The 14,125-nt window shown below is 34.0% G+C and overlaps 1 pseudogene; it reads right to left on the bottom strand.

Annotated features, from left to right (window-relative positions):
* Window positions 1-334: 334 nt before the first annotated feature.
* On the bottom strand, window positions 335-3,099 carry LOC133869865 (probable receptor-like protein kinase At5g24010; annotated as a pseudogene).
* Between the last annotated feature and the right edge of the window lie 11,026 nt (window positions 3,100-14,125).

Raw genomic sequence — 14,125 nt, 5'->3', positions numbered from 1 at the left:
TTCCTCGAATTAAAACAATTCAAAAAATAATTGATGCAACAGAAATTAAAATAAATAGAAAATTATAAAATAAAATATTTGTTAATTTGGAGTCTCATCAAATTAACAATCCCTAAACAAATGAGAGTCTCACTAGCTTTGATAGAGTCTCATCACCAAAAAAACATAAACATAACACCTTGAAGAAACAACATATTTTTTTATTTCATCATAATCTCTCTTATTACTAGAGAACATTATGCTTAAATAGACACTCTAATCCTAACCTTAATGTGATTGACTTTGGGTCAAGGGCGTAGCCCACTTTTAAAATGATAAATAACTTAAACTTAAATGAATAAATGTGAGCCAAATCTATTATTGAATTATATACAAACAAAAACTAATAATTTAATTACAACTTGTCTCGTCCTGCATCAATAACCTAAAGTAAAAAATAACAGTAATCTTAACAGCAAATCTCGCAGTTGAGACTATCTGGCACCATCAATCCTCATCTGAGAGAACACTTCACTATCTCTTGCCTCCGAACCATCATCCCCTGTTATTGGGCACATGATCATCTTCCCAATATGGGACGCTATCAGAAGGCAAAGGCAATTCTAAATAAGCATTTGTTGCAGTGTCTTCACTGTGCAATGCAGTTTGTTGAAGCTGCAGTGCATATTCCAAGTCCCACTGCACATCAAGCATGGAAGGCCGGTCAACTCCATCATCCTTCAAACACTTCTCAGCTATTTCACCATATTTTCTCAATGAATCAGGGTTAATTTCTCCCACTAACAACGGATCGATAATTCTTTCAAGTTGCCCTTTCTTTTGCCAAAACATCCCCCATTCGGCCAGGTTCACCTCCTCCCTCTTGGGGGAGTCAATTATAGCTGGTCTGGCACAAAGCACCTCAAGAAGTACAACACCAAAGGAGTAGACATCAGATTTGTCTGTGAACTCAAAGGTTCTAAAATATTCAGGATCCATATAACCAAAGCTACCCTTTATGCCAACAGTACTGATCATGAGATGGTTTGGATCGATAGGCCCTGATCTTGAAAGACCAAAGTCAGCAACTTTAGCCACGTACTGTTCATTCAGCAAGATATTTGTTGACTTAACATCACGGTGAATGATTCCCCCAGGTGAAGAGGTGTGAAGGTAATGAAGGCCCTTTGCTGAACCAATACAAATTTCAAGCCGTTGCTTCCAAGACAATTTGGACCTTTTAGATGACCTCTCAGGCTTCTCCTTCAAATCGTAGAGAAGATCTCTCAGAGTGCCCTTTTCTATAAATTCATACACTAGTATCATCTCAGACCCTTCTTCGCAATACCCTTTCAAGGAAACAAGATGGCGATGGCGAATTTTGGATAAGATCAAGATTTCTGTTACGAATTCCGGAAGGCCTTGCCCATGTTTCGGATCACTTCGTTTCACAGCCACTTTCGTACCATCCGGAAGAGTTCCCTTGTAAACTTTTCCAAACCCACCCTCACCTATTAAGAGTTTGGTGTCAAAGTTATGAGTTGCAACCTGTATTTCAAGAAGATGCATCTTCAAATTTAGGTTAACATTATGAACAGGGAAGACATTCGCTGTTCTTTTACGGTAAGGACTTCCTTTTCCGTGAAGCACTCGCAATGAACCCCAAAAAAAGAGCACTACCAAAATGAAGACAAAGACCGCGCCACAAGCGGTTGCAACTATAACAACAACACGTTTCTTTGGCTTGCCGTGAATAGGAACAACATCTGATTCCTTTGTAAACTCCATAATCTCCAGCCCATTAAGATAGGCATTTTTATTTGTCGAATCCTGCCTAGGCCCTACACTAATATTCATAACTCCCGAATCATCTGAATCAACCACAAAATCATAGTAAAATGCAGCTGCCAACTGCGCAGTACCTTTTACATTGTCAGGATAGATCATTTGATTGAAGTTGCTATAAATATAGAGATTGAACCTGGCAATATCATCCCATGTGCTAACAATATCACAGAAGTGCAGCCTCACCAGGTGTCTCGCGTTCTTGTTTAAATCAAAACGCCAAGTTATGTTGGACGAATTTGAATTTAATTCTTTGCAAGTTCTGTATACAACATCTGTGGCACTATAGTCAGTTACACCAAGACCAAGAACATTATAAATAAGCGTACCGCTATAAGAGGGGCAGTTTTTTGCAGATCTTCGGGAAAGTAGATAATCATCATCCGGTATCCAAGTTCTCCACAGTGTGTCATTGGTCTGTGGACCTCCAACATTGACCCTGTGAATTGTACGTAAAACCTGAGATCTTACGCCAATGTAAGTTTCATTGCTCCCAATAGAAGTAACTAGAGGAAAATCATCCATGACGAAGTATTTATCTGGGATTAGAAAGACTTCTATGGCGCTCACGAAAGCAAAAGATTTTCTGTGAGGAGTAAAGTGGATGCTGAACTTGCTTCCGTTGATAGTGAGTAAGAACTCCTCAATCACAGGTGAAGTACTATTCTCTTTAATACCAAAGTTTGACAACAGCGAAAAATTATAAGTTGAAACATCGAATTGGGCCTTAGTCAGATTAGTCTTTCCGGACATCAATGGAAAGAAATGGAGACGAACATAATAAATGCCATGATTGATGATATCAAACTCAAATGAAGATTGGTGTTTGAAAATTCTTGCTGTTTGATAGAGAGACGTATCAGTTGCTGAGTTGGTGTCACTGACATCAGAGCTTTTTCCGACAGAGAAGGAGCCAGAATTCAAGTCACCAACGAAGTTCCGGCCGCCGACGGTAATGTTGGACTTTGACCCACAATTGATGAAATACTCAGTTGGTAGAGTGTAAGTAGCTGATGAGAGAAGCAAAAGAGAAAGGAAATGGAGAAGAAAGAAAGGCAAGAGAACCGTGGGGAGATGAAGCTTTTCCATGGGAAATTGGTAGCAGTTGCTAGCTTTTCTTTTCTCTTGTGGGAGACTGAAAGATAACCTTATCAGTTAAAAATGGAGGAAGCAATCTTGTGGATGACAATAATTTGTCACGAGTAAATGTAGAAGAAAGTCTGTTCTTGACTTCGATGTATGAAAAGTAAGCGTCAAAGTTAATATTTCCAATTTCCAAAGAAGAAGAGTCTTCCGTGTTCTTTAATAGCTTTTGCATCTACCGAGCGGGGAAAAGAGGAGGAACATGCACTCGTACCTACTTTGATTGACTGACCGCTGGCGCCGAGAGTACTAGACCACAGAAAGGAAAAGGAGAAGAGTCATCGGCATATACGAAGCTCGTTTGTTCCCGGCCGGATTTGTAACTGTACAAAGAGTAAGAATTTTTCAAAATTAGGTGGCCTCTTCTCAGGTCATTTCATGGTACATACATATTAGATTTTATAAATTTTGTAGAATGTATACATTTTCACGTCATTTAAAATCGATTTTATACTTGGTTAATCAAGCGGAACCAAATTGAACAGTAAATTAAAATAGCCTTTCTATTAAGCGCTACGCGGCTCCATCCGTTAAAATAGACTTCAAGATTCTCAAACAAGCGTTAATAGAGTTATTTGTTCAAATTAGGGGGCTAATTTGTATTGGAAAATAACTTTTATAAAGTTCTAGACATAAATTAAGTTTTTTTGTACCCTCTAATGATAAGTTGACACATTAGTTTGGAACAACAAATAGCTTTATTGTGAAAACACTATATATAAAGACCAAAAAAAATAAATATGACAATTAGCAATTAATAAATTATATTTATAAATAAATAATATTAATAATTATATTTTAAGTGATAATATTTATTATTGTAATAAAATAAGTCTAAAATGAAATAAGAGAATTATAGTAATAATAATAATGGGTTATAATGAAATAATTAAATAATTAATTGTATTGATAAAATATAATTAGATTAAATATAAAGTTATATATATTAGTTATTAAAAGATAGAATTTTAATATTGTGGGATGTTAGTATAATAAGTAGAAGTGTGAGCATTTAAATAAAAATAAAATGTTATCCTCCTTCGTGTCACCACCTGAATGACTAAGAGAAGATTACACCAACTTCTCCCTGTCACTGACATCGAACTAAATGTTCCACCTCATCTCTTCTCTTCCTTTTCCTTCTCTCTATCTCTTTTCTCCCTTTTTGGACCGCACGAACCACTTCTCTCCCCCTCTTCTTCTTTTCTTCTCCCTTCTTCCTCCCTTTCTCTCCCAGTTCTGTCACGCAGCAGCAACCCCTTCCTTTTCCTTTCTTCTCTTAACTCTACCGTGAGATGGCTATTTGGATTAGAATCTGCAAACCAAGTTTGATCATCAGGTTCCACTTGTGTGTGAGCAACCATAACCGCTAACTGAGTAGGAGGATGTCTCCCTTGATAGGAGTAATCCATCCTATGAAAGCAATCTGGAGCCTAGTGACTGAATTTGCCACATAATATTTGACAATAGGGTCTATAAGATGGATAGTTGGGAGCAATAATAGATGTACCAGCAAATTGGTGATATGTCTTCTGTAACGTGGAATAGTAAATGGCTGGCGATTGTTGAAAATATGATTTGGAAATCTTGATTTGAACTGAAACTTGGAGTTGTAGTATGACCCAGTAGTAGGTGTGTTGCGATTTGAAGTTGCGTTGCGTTTGATACGTTGTGGTATGACCCAGTATTGCGATGTGGACCAGACTGTGTGGTCTTTGTAGAAAAAAGAGCAAACGTGTTGGACTCAGGCTGAACAGAGGGATGACGTGCAGCAATTAGAGTTTCAAAGTTCAACAACTCGGCTTGAAACTCTTCAAAAGTCAGAGATTTAGCATGAGTAGCAAACGAAAATGAGGTAATAAATGGAGTAAAAGAATCATGAAGACCACCAACAATGAAAAAAATAAGATCATCATCCTTTGCTGTCTTACCAACTACTGCCAGTTGATCAGCAAATGATTTTGCTAACTAAATATACTCCACTCAAGAATCTGATCTTTATTGAATGTTCTGGAGTTGCCTCTTAAGAAGAGCAATCCGGGAATGATTCTCAGAAGCAAAGCGATTTTTCAGAAATTCCCATACCTAACGACATGTATTCATACCATACACAGTAGCAAGAATATGATTGGTGAGAGGCATTACTCCAACTCAACAAAAATTAGTCTTTTGTGTTCCATAACGTAAAAGATTGGTTAAAAGTTTGGGTAATTTTCCCTTGGTCATCAATAAGAAATTTGGTTGTGTGTTTCCACGCGCTGCACGCATCCCACGCTCGCCAACCTGGTCATTCCGGTTAGTGACCCACTACAGCGGGATTCAGGTCAAACCGAACCAGTTCACCCGGTTTCATGCATTTTCGAGTCCAACTGAACCGGTTCACCCGATTTCATACATTTTCTGAACCGGCTCCAAAAGCTCTCAGCCAGTTCTGTGCTTTCCAGTCCGGTTCAGGCCTCTTCTCAGCCGATTCAGGTCATTCTAGTCTGGTTCAGGCCTTATTCAGTCCAGTTCAGTCCTTATCAGGTCAGTTCAGACCAGTTCAAGTTATTATCAATCCAGTGCAGGCACGTTTCAGTTCAATTTAGGCCCCTTTCAATTCGATTCCATCTATTTCAGACCTTTTTCATTCCAATTACAACCGATTCATGCCTCTTTCAGTTTGGTTCCATCCGATTTAGGCCTCTTTCAGTTTGGCTACATTCGCTTCAAGCATTTTTCAGTCTGGTTTAACTAGTTCAACATGGTTTCAAGTTTCCACCCAAGCTCAGCCGGAGAAGACAGCCTGGTCCATTATCAAATCGGTCCATAAAGATCTACCGAATAGGCTATCCCGTCAACCCATTCCATCGAGTTAGACTCGGCTCCTTGGCCCAGTTGTCCAAGCCAGCCAAAATAGGCCAAACACAGCCCAATCCTTCAACCTAACTCAGCCAAACATGCCAACTGGGGCAACCATGCACTTGGGCCTACCAATTTAGCCTAGCAAGTTCGAAGAGGCTCACAATGGCCAATTCCACCGTCTCCGGCGATCTTACAAGATCAATTTCCTTTCTTTTTTCCCAAGCTCAAGCTTACACCTTAAGTTTGTGTTTATTTCCTACCTTATTAAGGTTAGGGTTTCTTGCTTATCACACATAACCTCTCTATAAATTGAGGCTTCTATAATGTTATCATCATATACTTCAATAATAAAGATGTGGCTCATACACCTCTTTAGTCTTTACGCTTATGCTCTCTCTTTTCTCTTTCATTTATTTTTCTAATATATTTAACACTAACAATTTGGACTTGCTTTATTGATAAAACATGGGCTGGGAATTGAAATCCTATGTGGCGTGTTGGTGAGAAAATTTAGGCTAGGGATAAAACCCTAGCCCATGCATTTTTCTAAGAGAAAACATGGGCTTAGGTTTTCCCTATCCCTAGGTACTTAAAAGGGATGAAGTTTTATTCCTCCCCTTAGCTGTATAACATTGTGGTTATTCTCCCCATGGCCATCTCCTACTTGGAGTAGGAGATTGGGTTATCCAACTCTCTAAGGAACCTAAGTCTATAAGTAAGATGTAACGCCCCCAAACTGTTAGGGTTAGGTTCGTCCATTTTCTTATACAAAGTCGCAAAGAATCATAAGGTCTGCGAGATAATCTAGCTAATATGCTGAATTATTAAAATACTAGAAAATAGTTTTAAATTCAGAACTTCAATAAATGCGGAAACAAATATCTCTAAATAACATTTATGTTTGGTAGAATAATTAAAACCCAAAGTAAAACTTAAATTCTTATGTTAGTGCACTTATTAGGGTAAATGTCATGCAATGCTCTTATCGCTAGCCTAAATCCCCCATTAAAAGAGGAAATTTATTTATAAGCAAATATTTATGTGATTTATGTAAAATGATGGACTTGTATTTTCTATTTTTCCGAGATTTGAAGAGTACGAGTTTTACAAGCACAGTTTTAAGTAAATGAATTTAAATTAACCGTTTTGTGATTGCGGATTACCTTATTGAGCATTTATCGCTCACCCTTACTTAGCCCTAACGGTTTGGGGCGTTACATAAGATGTCCCTAAGATGCATAAACATAACTCATACAATTGATAGAATTAATTCTCAAGAGTCTATGGACTCACAGATACAAAATAGTACTATGTTAAGAGTTGACACATATACATAAGAGTAATATTAGCTATGTTAAGAGTTAACACATAATATGATTATAGTTTTCTAAAGAATTGAGAAACAGTTTAAGAGCCCATTCTTTCGGTCATCTTCGGTCATTGAGGAAAAGATTTAAAGGTTCTACGGTCTCTATAGCAGCTGTGATTTACTAGCATGGAAGAAGTGTAGATAAATCAAGTAGCCGTAAAAGCCAATTAGTGGCTAAATTACCTTGTAAGTGCACTCCTCTTGTGCAATTTTTTCATGCATGATTTACTATGTTTGACTTTTTAGGTGTTTGATTTTTGAAAACAAAATTCAATTCTTATTTGATGTGAGAATCTCGAGGTTTGAGTTTTAAAAAAAAAAAAAAATGAATAAAATATTATTTATATTTGAAAAAATTGAATAAAATATGATTTGTTTTTGAAAAAAACAAAATTAGAATCATATTTATTTTTAAAAATTCGTTTGTCAAACGCGCCATTAGCCTTGTTTTTTTGGAATTATGTTAATCCTGAGATTATTCCTCTGGGTATATGCACTAGATCCCAACATTACTCTCTTTAAGTTGACTCTATGACGAAAATTGAATTTTAAATATTAATTTTTTATTTATTTTGGAGAATTTGTATGATAATTTTGATTAGCCGAGGGTTAGGCCTTGTGAATAAACCTAATGTGATTTTCAAGTAGGTTGTTGCAAATAATAGATACTGGTCCTATTTTACTGAAGATTTAATATTTCCTTTGTTTCGCTTTAGGGTGCGTTTGGGATTGCGATTTCATAGACAATAAGTACGATTTTAAAGCAAATCGCAGAACATAAATCGTTTAGGAACTGCGTTTTTAAAAATTGCGATTTGAAAACGCAGAAAATCTGCGTTTTCAAATCGCAGGTAAAATGGTGCTTTTTTGAAAACGCAGAATTTTAAAGGCTAATTTGCGATTTTAAATGTTAAACTGCGATTTTGCCAAACGCTTAACTGTGTTTTTAAAAATCACTTTTTCCAAATCACACATTTTAAAATCGTGATTTTAAATCGCACTTTTTGAAATCGCAAACCCAAACGGACCCTTAGTCATAAAAAGAGAAACTTCAAAAAAATAAAAATAAAAATACACTACATTGGTATATAAATGGCCCTATAAGGGCTCTGCCTAGTCCATTGAAAACTAATGGGCTTATAGCCTTGCAAGCCCAGTGGAGTTAGATCTTGCTAAGCCACACCATGAAGTGTTAGAGAGCAAAAATGTCTTGACACAACTCAGTTAAGACCTAATCCCAATAAGTTGGGATCAATTTCGTAAATCTTTTGTCAACCAATCACGATCGCCACTTTTATCCTTTAAATTAAGGCCCAAAGAAATTTATTGACCCAAAAATAAAAGGCTTGGGCCCAAAACCCAAAAAGGACTTAAGTCCAAATTGGCAAGTTTGCTTGCATTTTTGGTTCGAGTAGTATGAAAACATGAGTATAAGACTATATAGACAAACCCTAATCCATCAAATGTAATTAAACGAATTAGACCCTTCAACCCTAACCCATTAATTTCGTGTTAAATTTATAGGTCGTATAAAAAATTGTCGGTCCTTATGTCGCATGTTAGGTTCAGGTCATGTAAAAACATGTGTGTATAGATTCATCCTAACTTGACTTATTTAATTAATCGAGTCAGACCCCTTAATCCTAACTTGCTAATTTCGTATTAGATTCGACAATCATGTCAAAAATTACTAACCCTAAATATAAGTAACGATACAAATACAACGGTTTTTACAACATACTAACAAATGTTGGAATGTAATTAGAGTCACGTCAATTGCGAAAAAAAATAAGATAAAATTAATCGCTCTAAACACATGTTGACACGTTTAATCGCCCCTACCATGTTTCTAAAGATATTAACTAACTACCGATTACGTAGGAATTTAGACGAGTCTCATCAGAATCGCAAGTGAAAGTATATATATAATGAAATTAAGATTGGATCCTGCAGACTACATGCCCAAAAAGAAAGAAAAGAAAAGATCCTAATTAATTAATATTAAACACTTAATTCTGCTTTTTTCCTTTTAATCTAAGTTGATATCTTAGTCGAAGCTGTCACACATGTCTGACATGGATGTGAAATCATCAGCCCCACATGCATGATCGCAAGTCTTATATGCTTATGGCATATTCGAACAAAGTGTACGTACGTGTTCAAAGTCTCAAACCTCCATGGACGACACATCGATGCTATGGTGTGTTTGGTTGTCTTTATTTAATACTCATTAAATCTTTGAATATTCATTCCCCTCTTAACTTTCTCCACTAGTGAATCTTATACTAAGGATTAGGAACCTAACCAATAATTTTATAAATTTTCTTAATAACTAAATGTGAAGTGTTTTAAGTGACTAACACGTGAAGCACGTAGCAAAGGTGATAAGCACCTCCACACGAAAATGAACTGGTTTACGTACATTAAATATTTTTCAAAATGATATAATCGGGTAAAAATCACATGGACTAATTTTATATTTTTTTTTTTTGCAATAAATAAACATATGATATATAATCCAACTAATGTATGAATTGGCCCGCCCTAATGGCTACATGCATTGAGAAGTGAGTAAAATGACAACTTTTTCCTTGTCAAAATATAATCAATTAATCTTCAGTTACATCACATTTATTGGGTGGCATCACTTGACAACAATGATAATGTGAACGAGAAATAGTTAGGTAGCCAGAGGAGGGTGCTTGCCTACTCTTCAATTAATTACTTAATTAATTAATTTTTGTTTTATGTACAAAGTAAATGTCATAATTGTTTGATTTCTTTTTTATTTAAATTTATATTAATTATTTAATTATTGTTGAGATTTATTATTTGAATAATTAGATAAATTAACTCAAATCTTAAATAATCTAATCTTAAGTTTATATATGTATATACATTCATTACACACAAATAAACTCACTCATATACACATAAATACACACAAATCAGTGTAAATATAGACAATTTGTGACCGATATAAAAGTGGTTCTCTCTATTCGGCGGAGTCGGCAAATTAGCCATATCCAAAGAGTTAGTGGCAAATTACACGGCCCATGGTCTTGTTAAGGCAGCAGTAAAACAAAATATGGATAGAGTATAGATTGAAGAAATTCCTGAGGGCATCCGTGATGTTGTAATTTTAGAGCAATATGCTCTTGTTTAATAGAGTGTTAGGCTCTTATTCATTTCTAGAGGTTTCGTTCTAGCTTTTCCGATTGGGGTTGAATAAAGATCAAAGATATAATTCAAAAAAAAAAAAAAAAACACATATGCCTATAGAGTAATTCTAAATACTCAACTCTCATCCAATTCTCATCTCACTAGGCTGATGTGGCAGTACCCATCAACCCTTAAATTTTTTTTTTTCTTTTTTAATAGAGGCTGATCCAATTATATGATAATTCAAGATATATCTAATACATTACGAAGAAAATTCTTTTTTATCTTTTAAAATACTTAGCATGTTCTTGTTACAAAATTAAAATCATATTATAAAATAATAAAAATGAAACTATACAAGCTTATACAAATCGAGCTAAATTTATACGAGTTCGGCTCGTTCAATAAACGAACCTAAATATATGTTCGATCAAACTCTATTCGTTTAATAACAGAACCAATCTAAAACTAAACTAATCCAAACCGAATCCATAATTAACAATAATATTAATTATAACATGTGAATCAATGATAAGGGCACAACCTTTCTTCCACATGCACATGATAAAAGAAACTCTAATTACATCCATCTAAACCACCTACCTACTAATAAAATAAAATTACACTTCGGATCCCTTGTTGTTTCTAGAAACACAAAAATAGCTAACATAAAAGAAAAGAGAATTAAATAAATAAACAAATTTAAAAGATTTTGTTTAATTTGTCGCACAGACACGTGTTAAACCTGTTATAAATCTACCTGGATTATTTGTCTTCACTTCCACATGGTCTTTCCAAAGTTAGTTATGGCCTAACAACTTATTTGACATATTTCTTAATTATTAATCACACTTGCAATTTAGCATGTATGGAAACCCCACCCATGCACTATAACAAAAAAAAAATTAAAAAATTAAAAAAAAAAAAAAAATAGTGTTGATTGAATGGTGTCGTTTTTTAGCAATAAAAATGACGTTATTCATTCAGTGTCGCTCGAATTGTTTCACTTTTGAAGCGTTGCTAAACATATAGTTGAGACTTCATATTAGAGTCGCTTTATTGTTCAAGCGATGCTAATTAGAGTCGTTTTTGTTCAAAAGATACTAAACAGTTAATGTTGCTTAAACCCCTAAACGATTCTAACTTCAATTAAAAAAAAATAGGATCCTCCTCCTCAGAGGCTCTGCGTTCCTGCACTGGAGTCCTCTGTGAAGGAATCTGTGAAAAAATTACAGAAAAAGCTTGGGGGAAAATCCTATAAACAAATAAAAAAAAAATGCAGAACTCAGAAGTGGATTAATAAGGCTGTGGAAAGTTATATACCAAGCATATCAGAAAAGGTTTCGCCAGTTCTGATAACGGAGCCATAATTAAGGAAAGTAATTCAATTTTGCTAAGGAGATGAGGAAATTGTTGTAAATAAATAGAAATAATTTAAATTTAGTGTTGTTTAAACAGTAAACAGCACTATAATCACGTTTTTTTTTTTTTTTTGGTAGTGATGCATGCATGGTTCAACATCAAATGAATATGTACCATGATAATATTACTGAATTAATTATAAATATAAACCTCAGTCAAACTCTTGGCGCTAATACCTAATATTACGATAATTATTTATTAGGCATGACTCACGGGATACATTATTAGTACATCCAGAGCGTAAATAATATTATTGACAAAATATATATATATATATATATATATATATATATATATATATATATATATATATATATATATATATATATATATATATATGATGGTGCTAATTTTGTCAACGACATGTTTATACATGGACGTGATACACGCACGACGGAATAGGTAGTAAAAAATAAAATAAAATATAAAGACGAAAATTAAAGGTGCCACAGTGTATACGACGCATTTTTTATTATTATTATTATTATTATTATTGCATTATGAAGTAGGAAATGGGGAAAACATTTCTTTTTGGCATGATTAATTGGTGGCATCATAGTGAAAGTTGTTTCAAGATCAGAAGATTTAGTGTCAATACAGGGTAGTTTTCCTCTTTCTATTCATATTAATTGGTGATTTTGATAAACCTAAATAAAAAGTATATATGTTTAATTAAATTAAATTACCAGTAGTTATATGGTGGAATATTGTTTGGTTCTCATCCACAATCCCAATATATATATATATATATATATATATATACACACTTTGGTTGGCAATAAAGAATAGAAGACTTGGTGCTCAAGTTAGGATGCTGAAATGAGGATATACATGAGATCCTAATTATATTGAGATTTGAGAGTAGATATATATCATATCACCTCTATTTTGAATGTGGATTTACTAAAATACAGTGGAGGCTAGGGAAGTAATAAGAAAATGTATGTGCATATATGGGGTGCTCTTCAAAACTGAGTGGGGAAAAATTATGGATTGGGGATTGAAGAAGCTAAAAGAAAAGGGATTAAGGACAATAATATTGAAGCTGAAGGAAGCATAATGAAGGCCATTTTATATATGGGATGTAAAAAATAGATTGTCTTCTAAAAAGGGTTTTAAGAATTTTGTGTTGAATAGGGTTCTTTGTTTTGTTGTGTGAAGGAAATTATCCTAGCTATCTATTTTGATTGTCAGATTTTATCTTCCTTTCTCATATATATATATATATATATATATATATGATACACGGTTTGGTAATTTAATTGTATTAAATTACCCAATAAAATCAAATCAAATTAATTGTCAATAACATTAATTTGCAAGATGATATCAAATCAATTTAATTAATTAATTATTCTTTTGATGGGAGGAACAATTACGGTGCATATCATTTTGATCGTTCTTGACTTAGCCTATGAATAAAGAGTGTGTATATTTCATCAGTACGGCATTCAGTAAGCATAAGTCAGAAGATATATACCTCTTGTTATTTTAGTTTCAAAAGTTATTTAAAACGCTTGAGCAAAGATGGCCGGAGGTAACCATAAATTTTTTATTTTACTTTTCGCTTCGTATTTTGTTAGCATAATAATTGTATTGTTTATGCTTACATTAATGAGTAGTGTGATGTAATTTTTTAATTATTACTATTATTTTTTTTTTTTTGAATTGTAAAGTTGTTGAATGAGTGGTGTGGTTAGGAGCGTGAAGCTGTTTGTTGTGCATTGAACATTATTGTTTAATGTAATGACCTATTCATAAAATATATATATTAGAAATGGGAATTAAATAATTTAAATATTCAAATATTATCAACTTATTATCTTTGGATTATTGGTGATGTAATAGTATATACTTATACTTGGCTCCTATTGAAACACGATTTTGGGTCCACACATTGTATAGTGACGATGAAAAAAAGCTTCATATGGCCTACCAAATGCATGTATATCTTTTGGTGGAATATATGATAAACAAAACCTCATTTTGGGCCAAAAATGTCCATATCTAGTGATTAGAAAAGCTTCTTTGCTTATATCATCTTATAACTAACTTACTCCTTCAAGATTTTTCTTAAAATGCCAAATTAAATGAAGATGCGTAGGCCGGGTTTGCAATTTTTAACATAACCCGCAAATTCGACACGAAATCAGTGGTTAAGGTTAAGGGGTTTGACCATTTTAATTAGGTTAACTTATATAGTCTTATACACATACCTCGATATGATCCGAACTCGACACGAGGTATAAGGACTAGCCATTTTTTATAGAACCCGCAAACCCAAAATACGAAATTAAATAAGTCGAGTTATAATTGACCTATATAGCTTTCTATCGATACTTCGACACAACTCAAATCCAA

Source organism: Alnus glutinosa, chromosome 5 (assembly GCF_958979055.1).
Source record: "Alnus glutinosa chromosome 5, dhAlnGlut1.1, whole genome shotgun sequence".
Classification (NCBI taxonomy): Eukaryota; Viridiplantae; Streptophyta; class Magnoliopsida; order Fagales; family Betulaceae; genus Alnus; species Alnus glutinosa.
The sequence above is the reverse complement of the archived record's forward strand: the minus strand, read 5'-3'. Positions and strand labels throughout refer to the sequence as shown.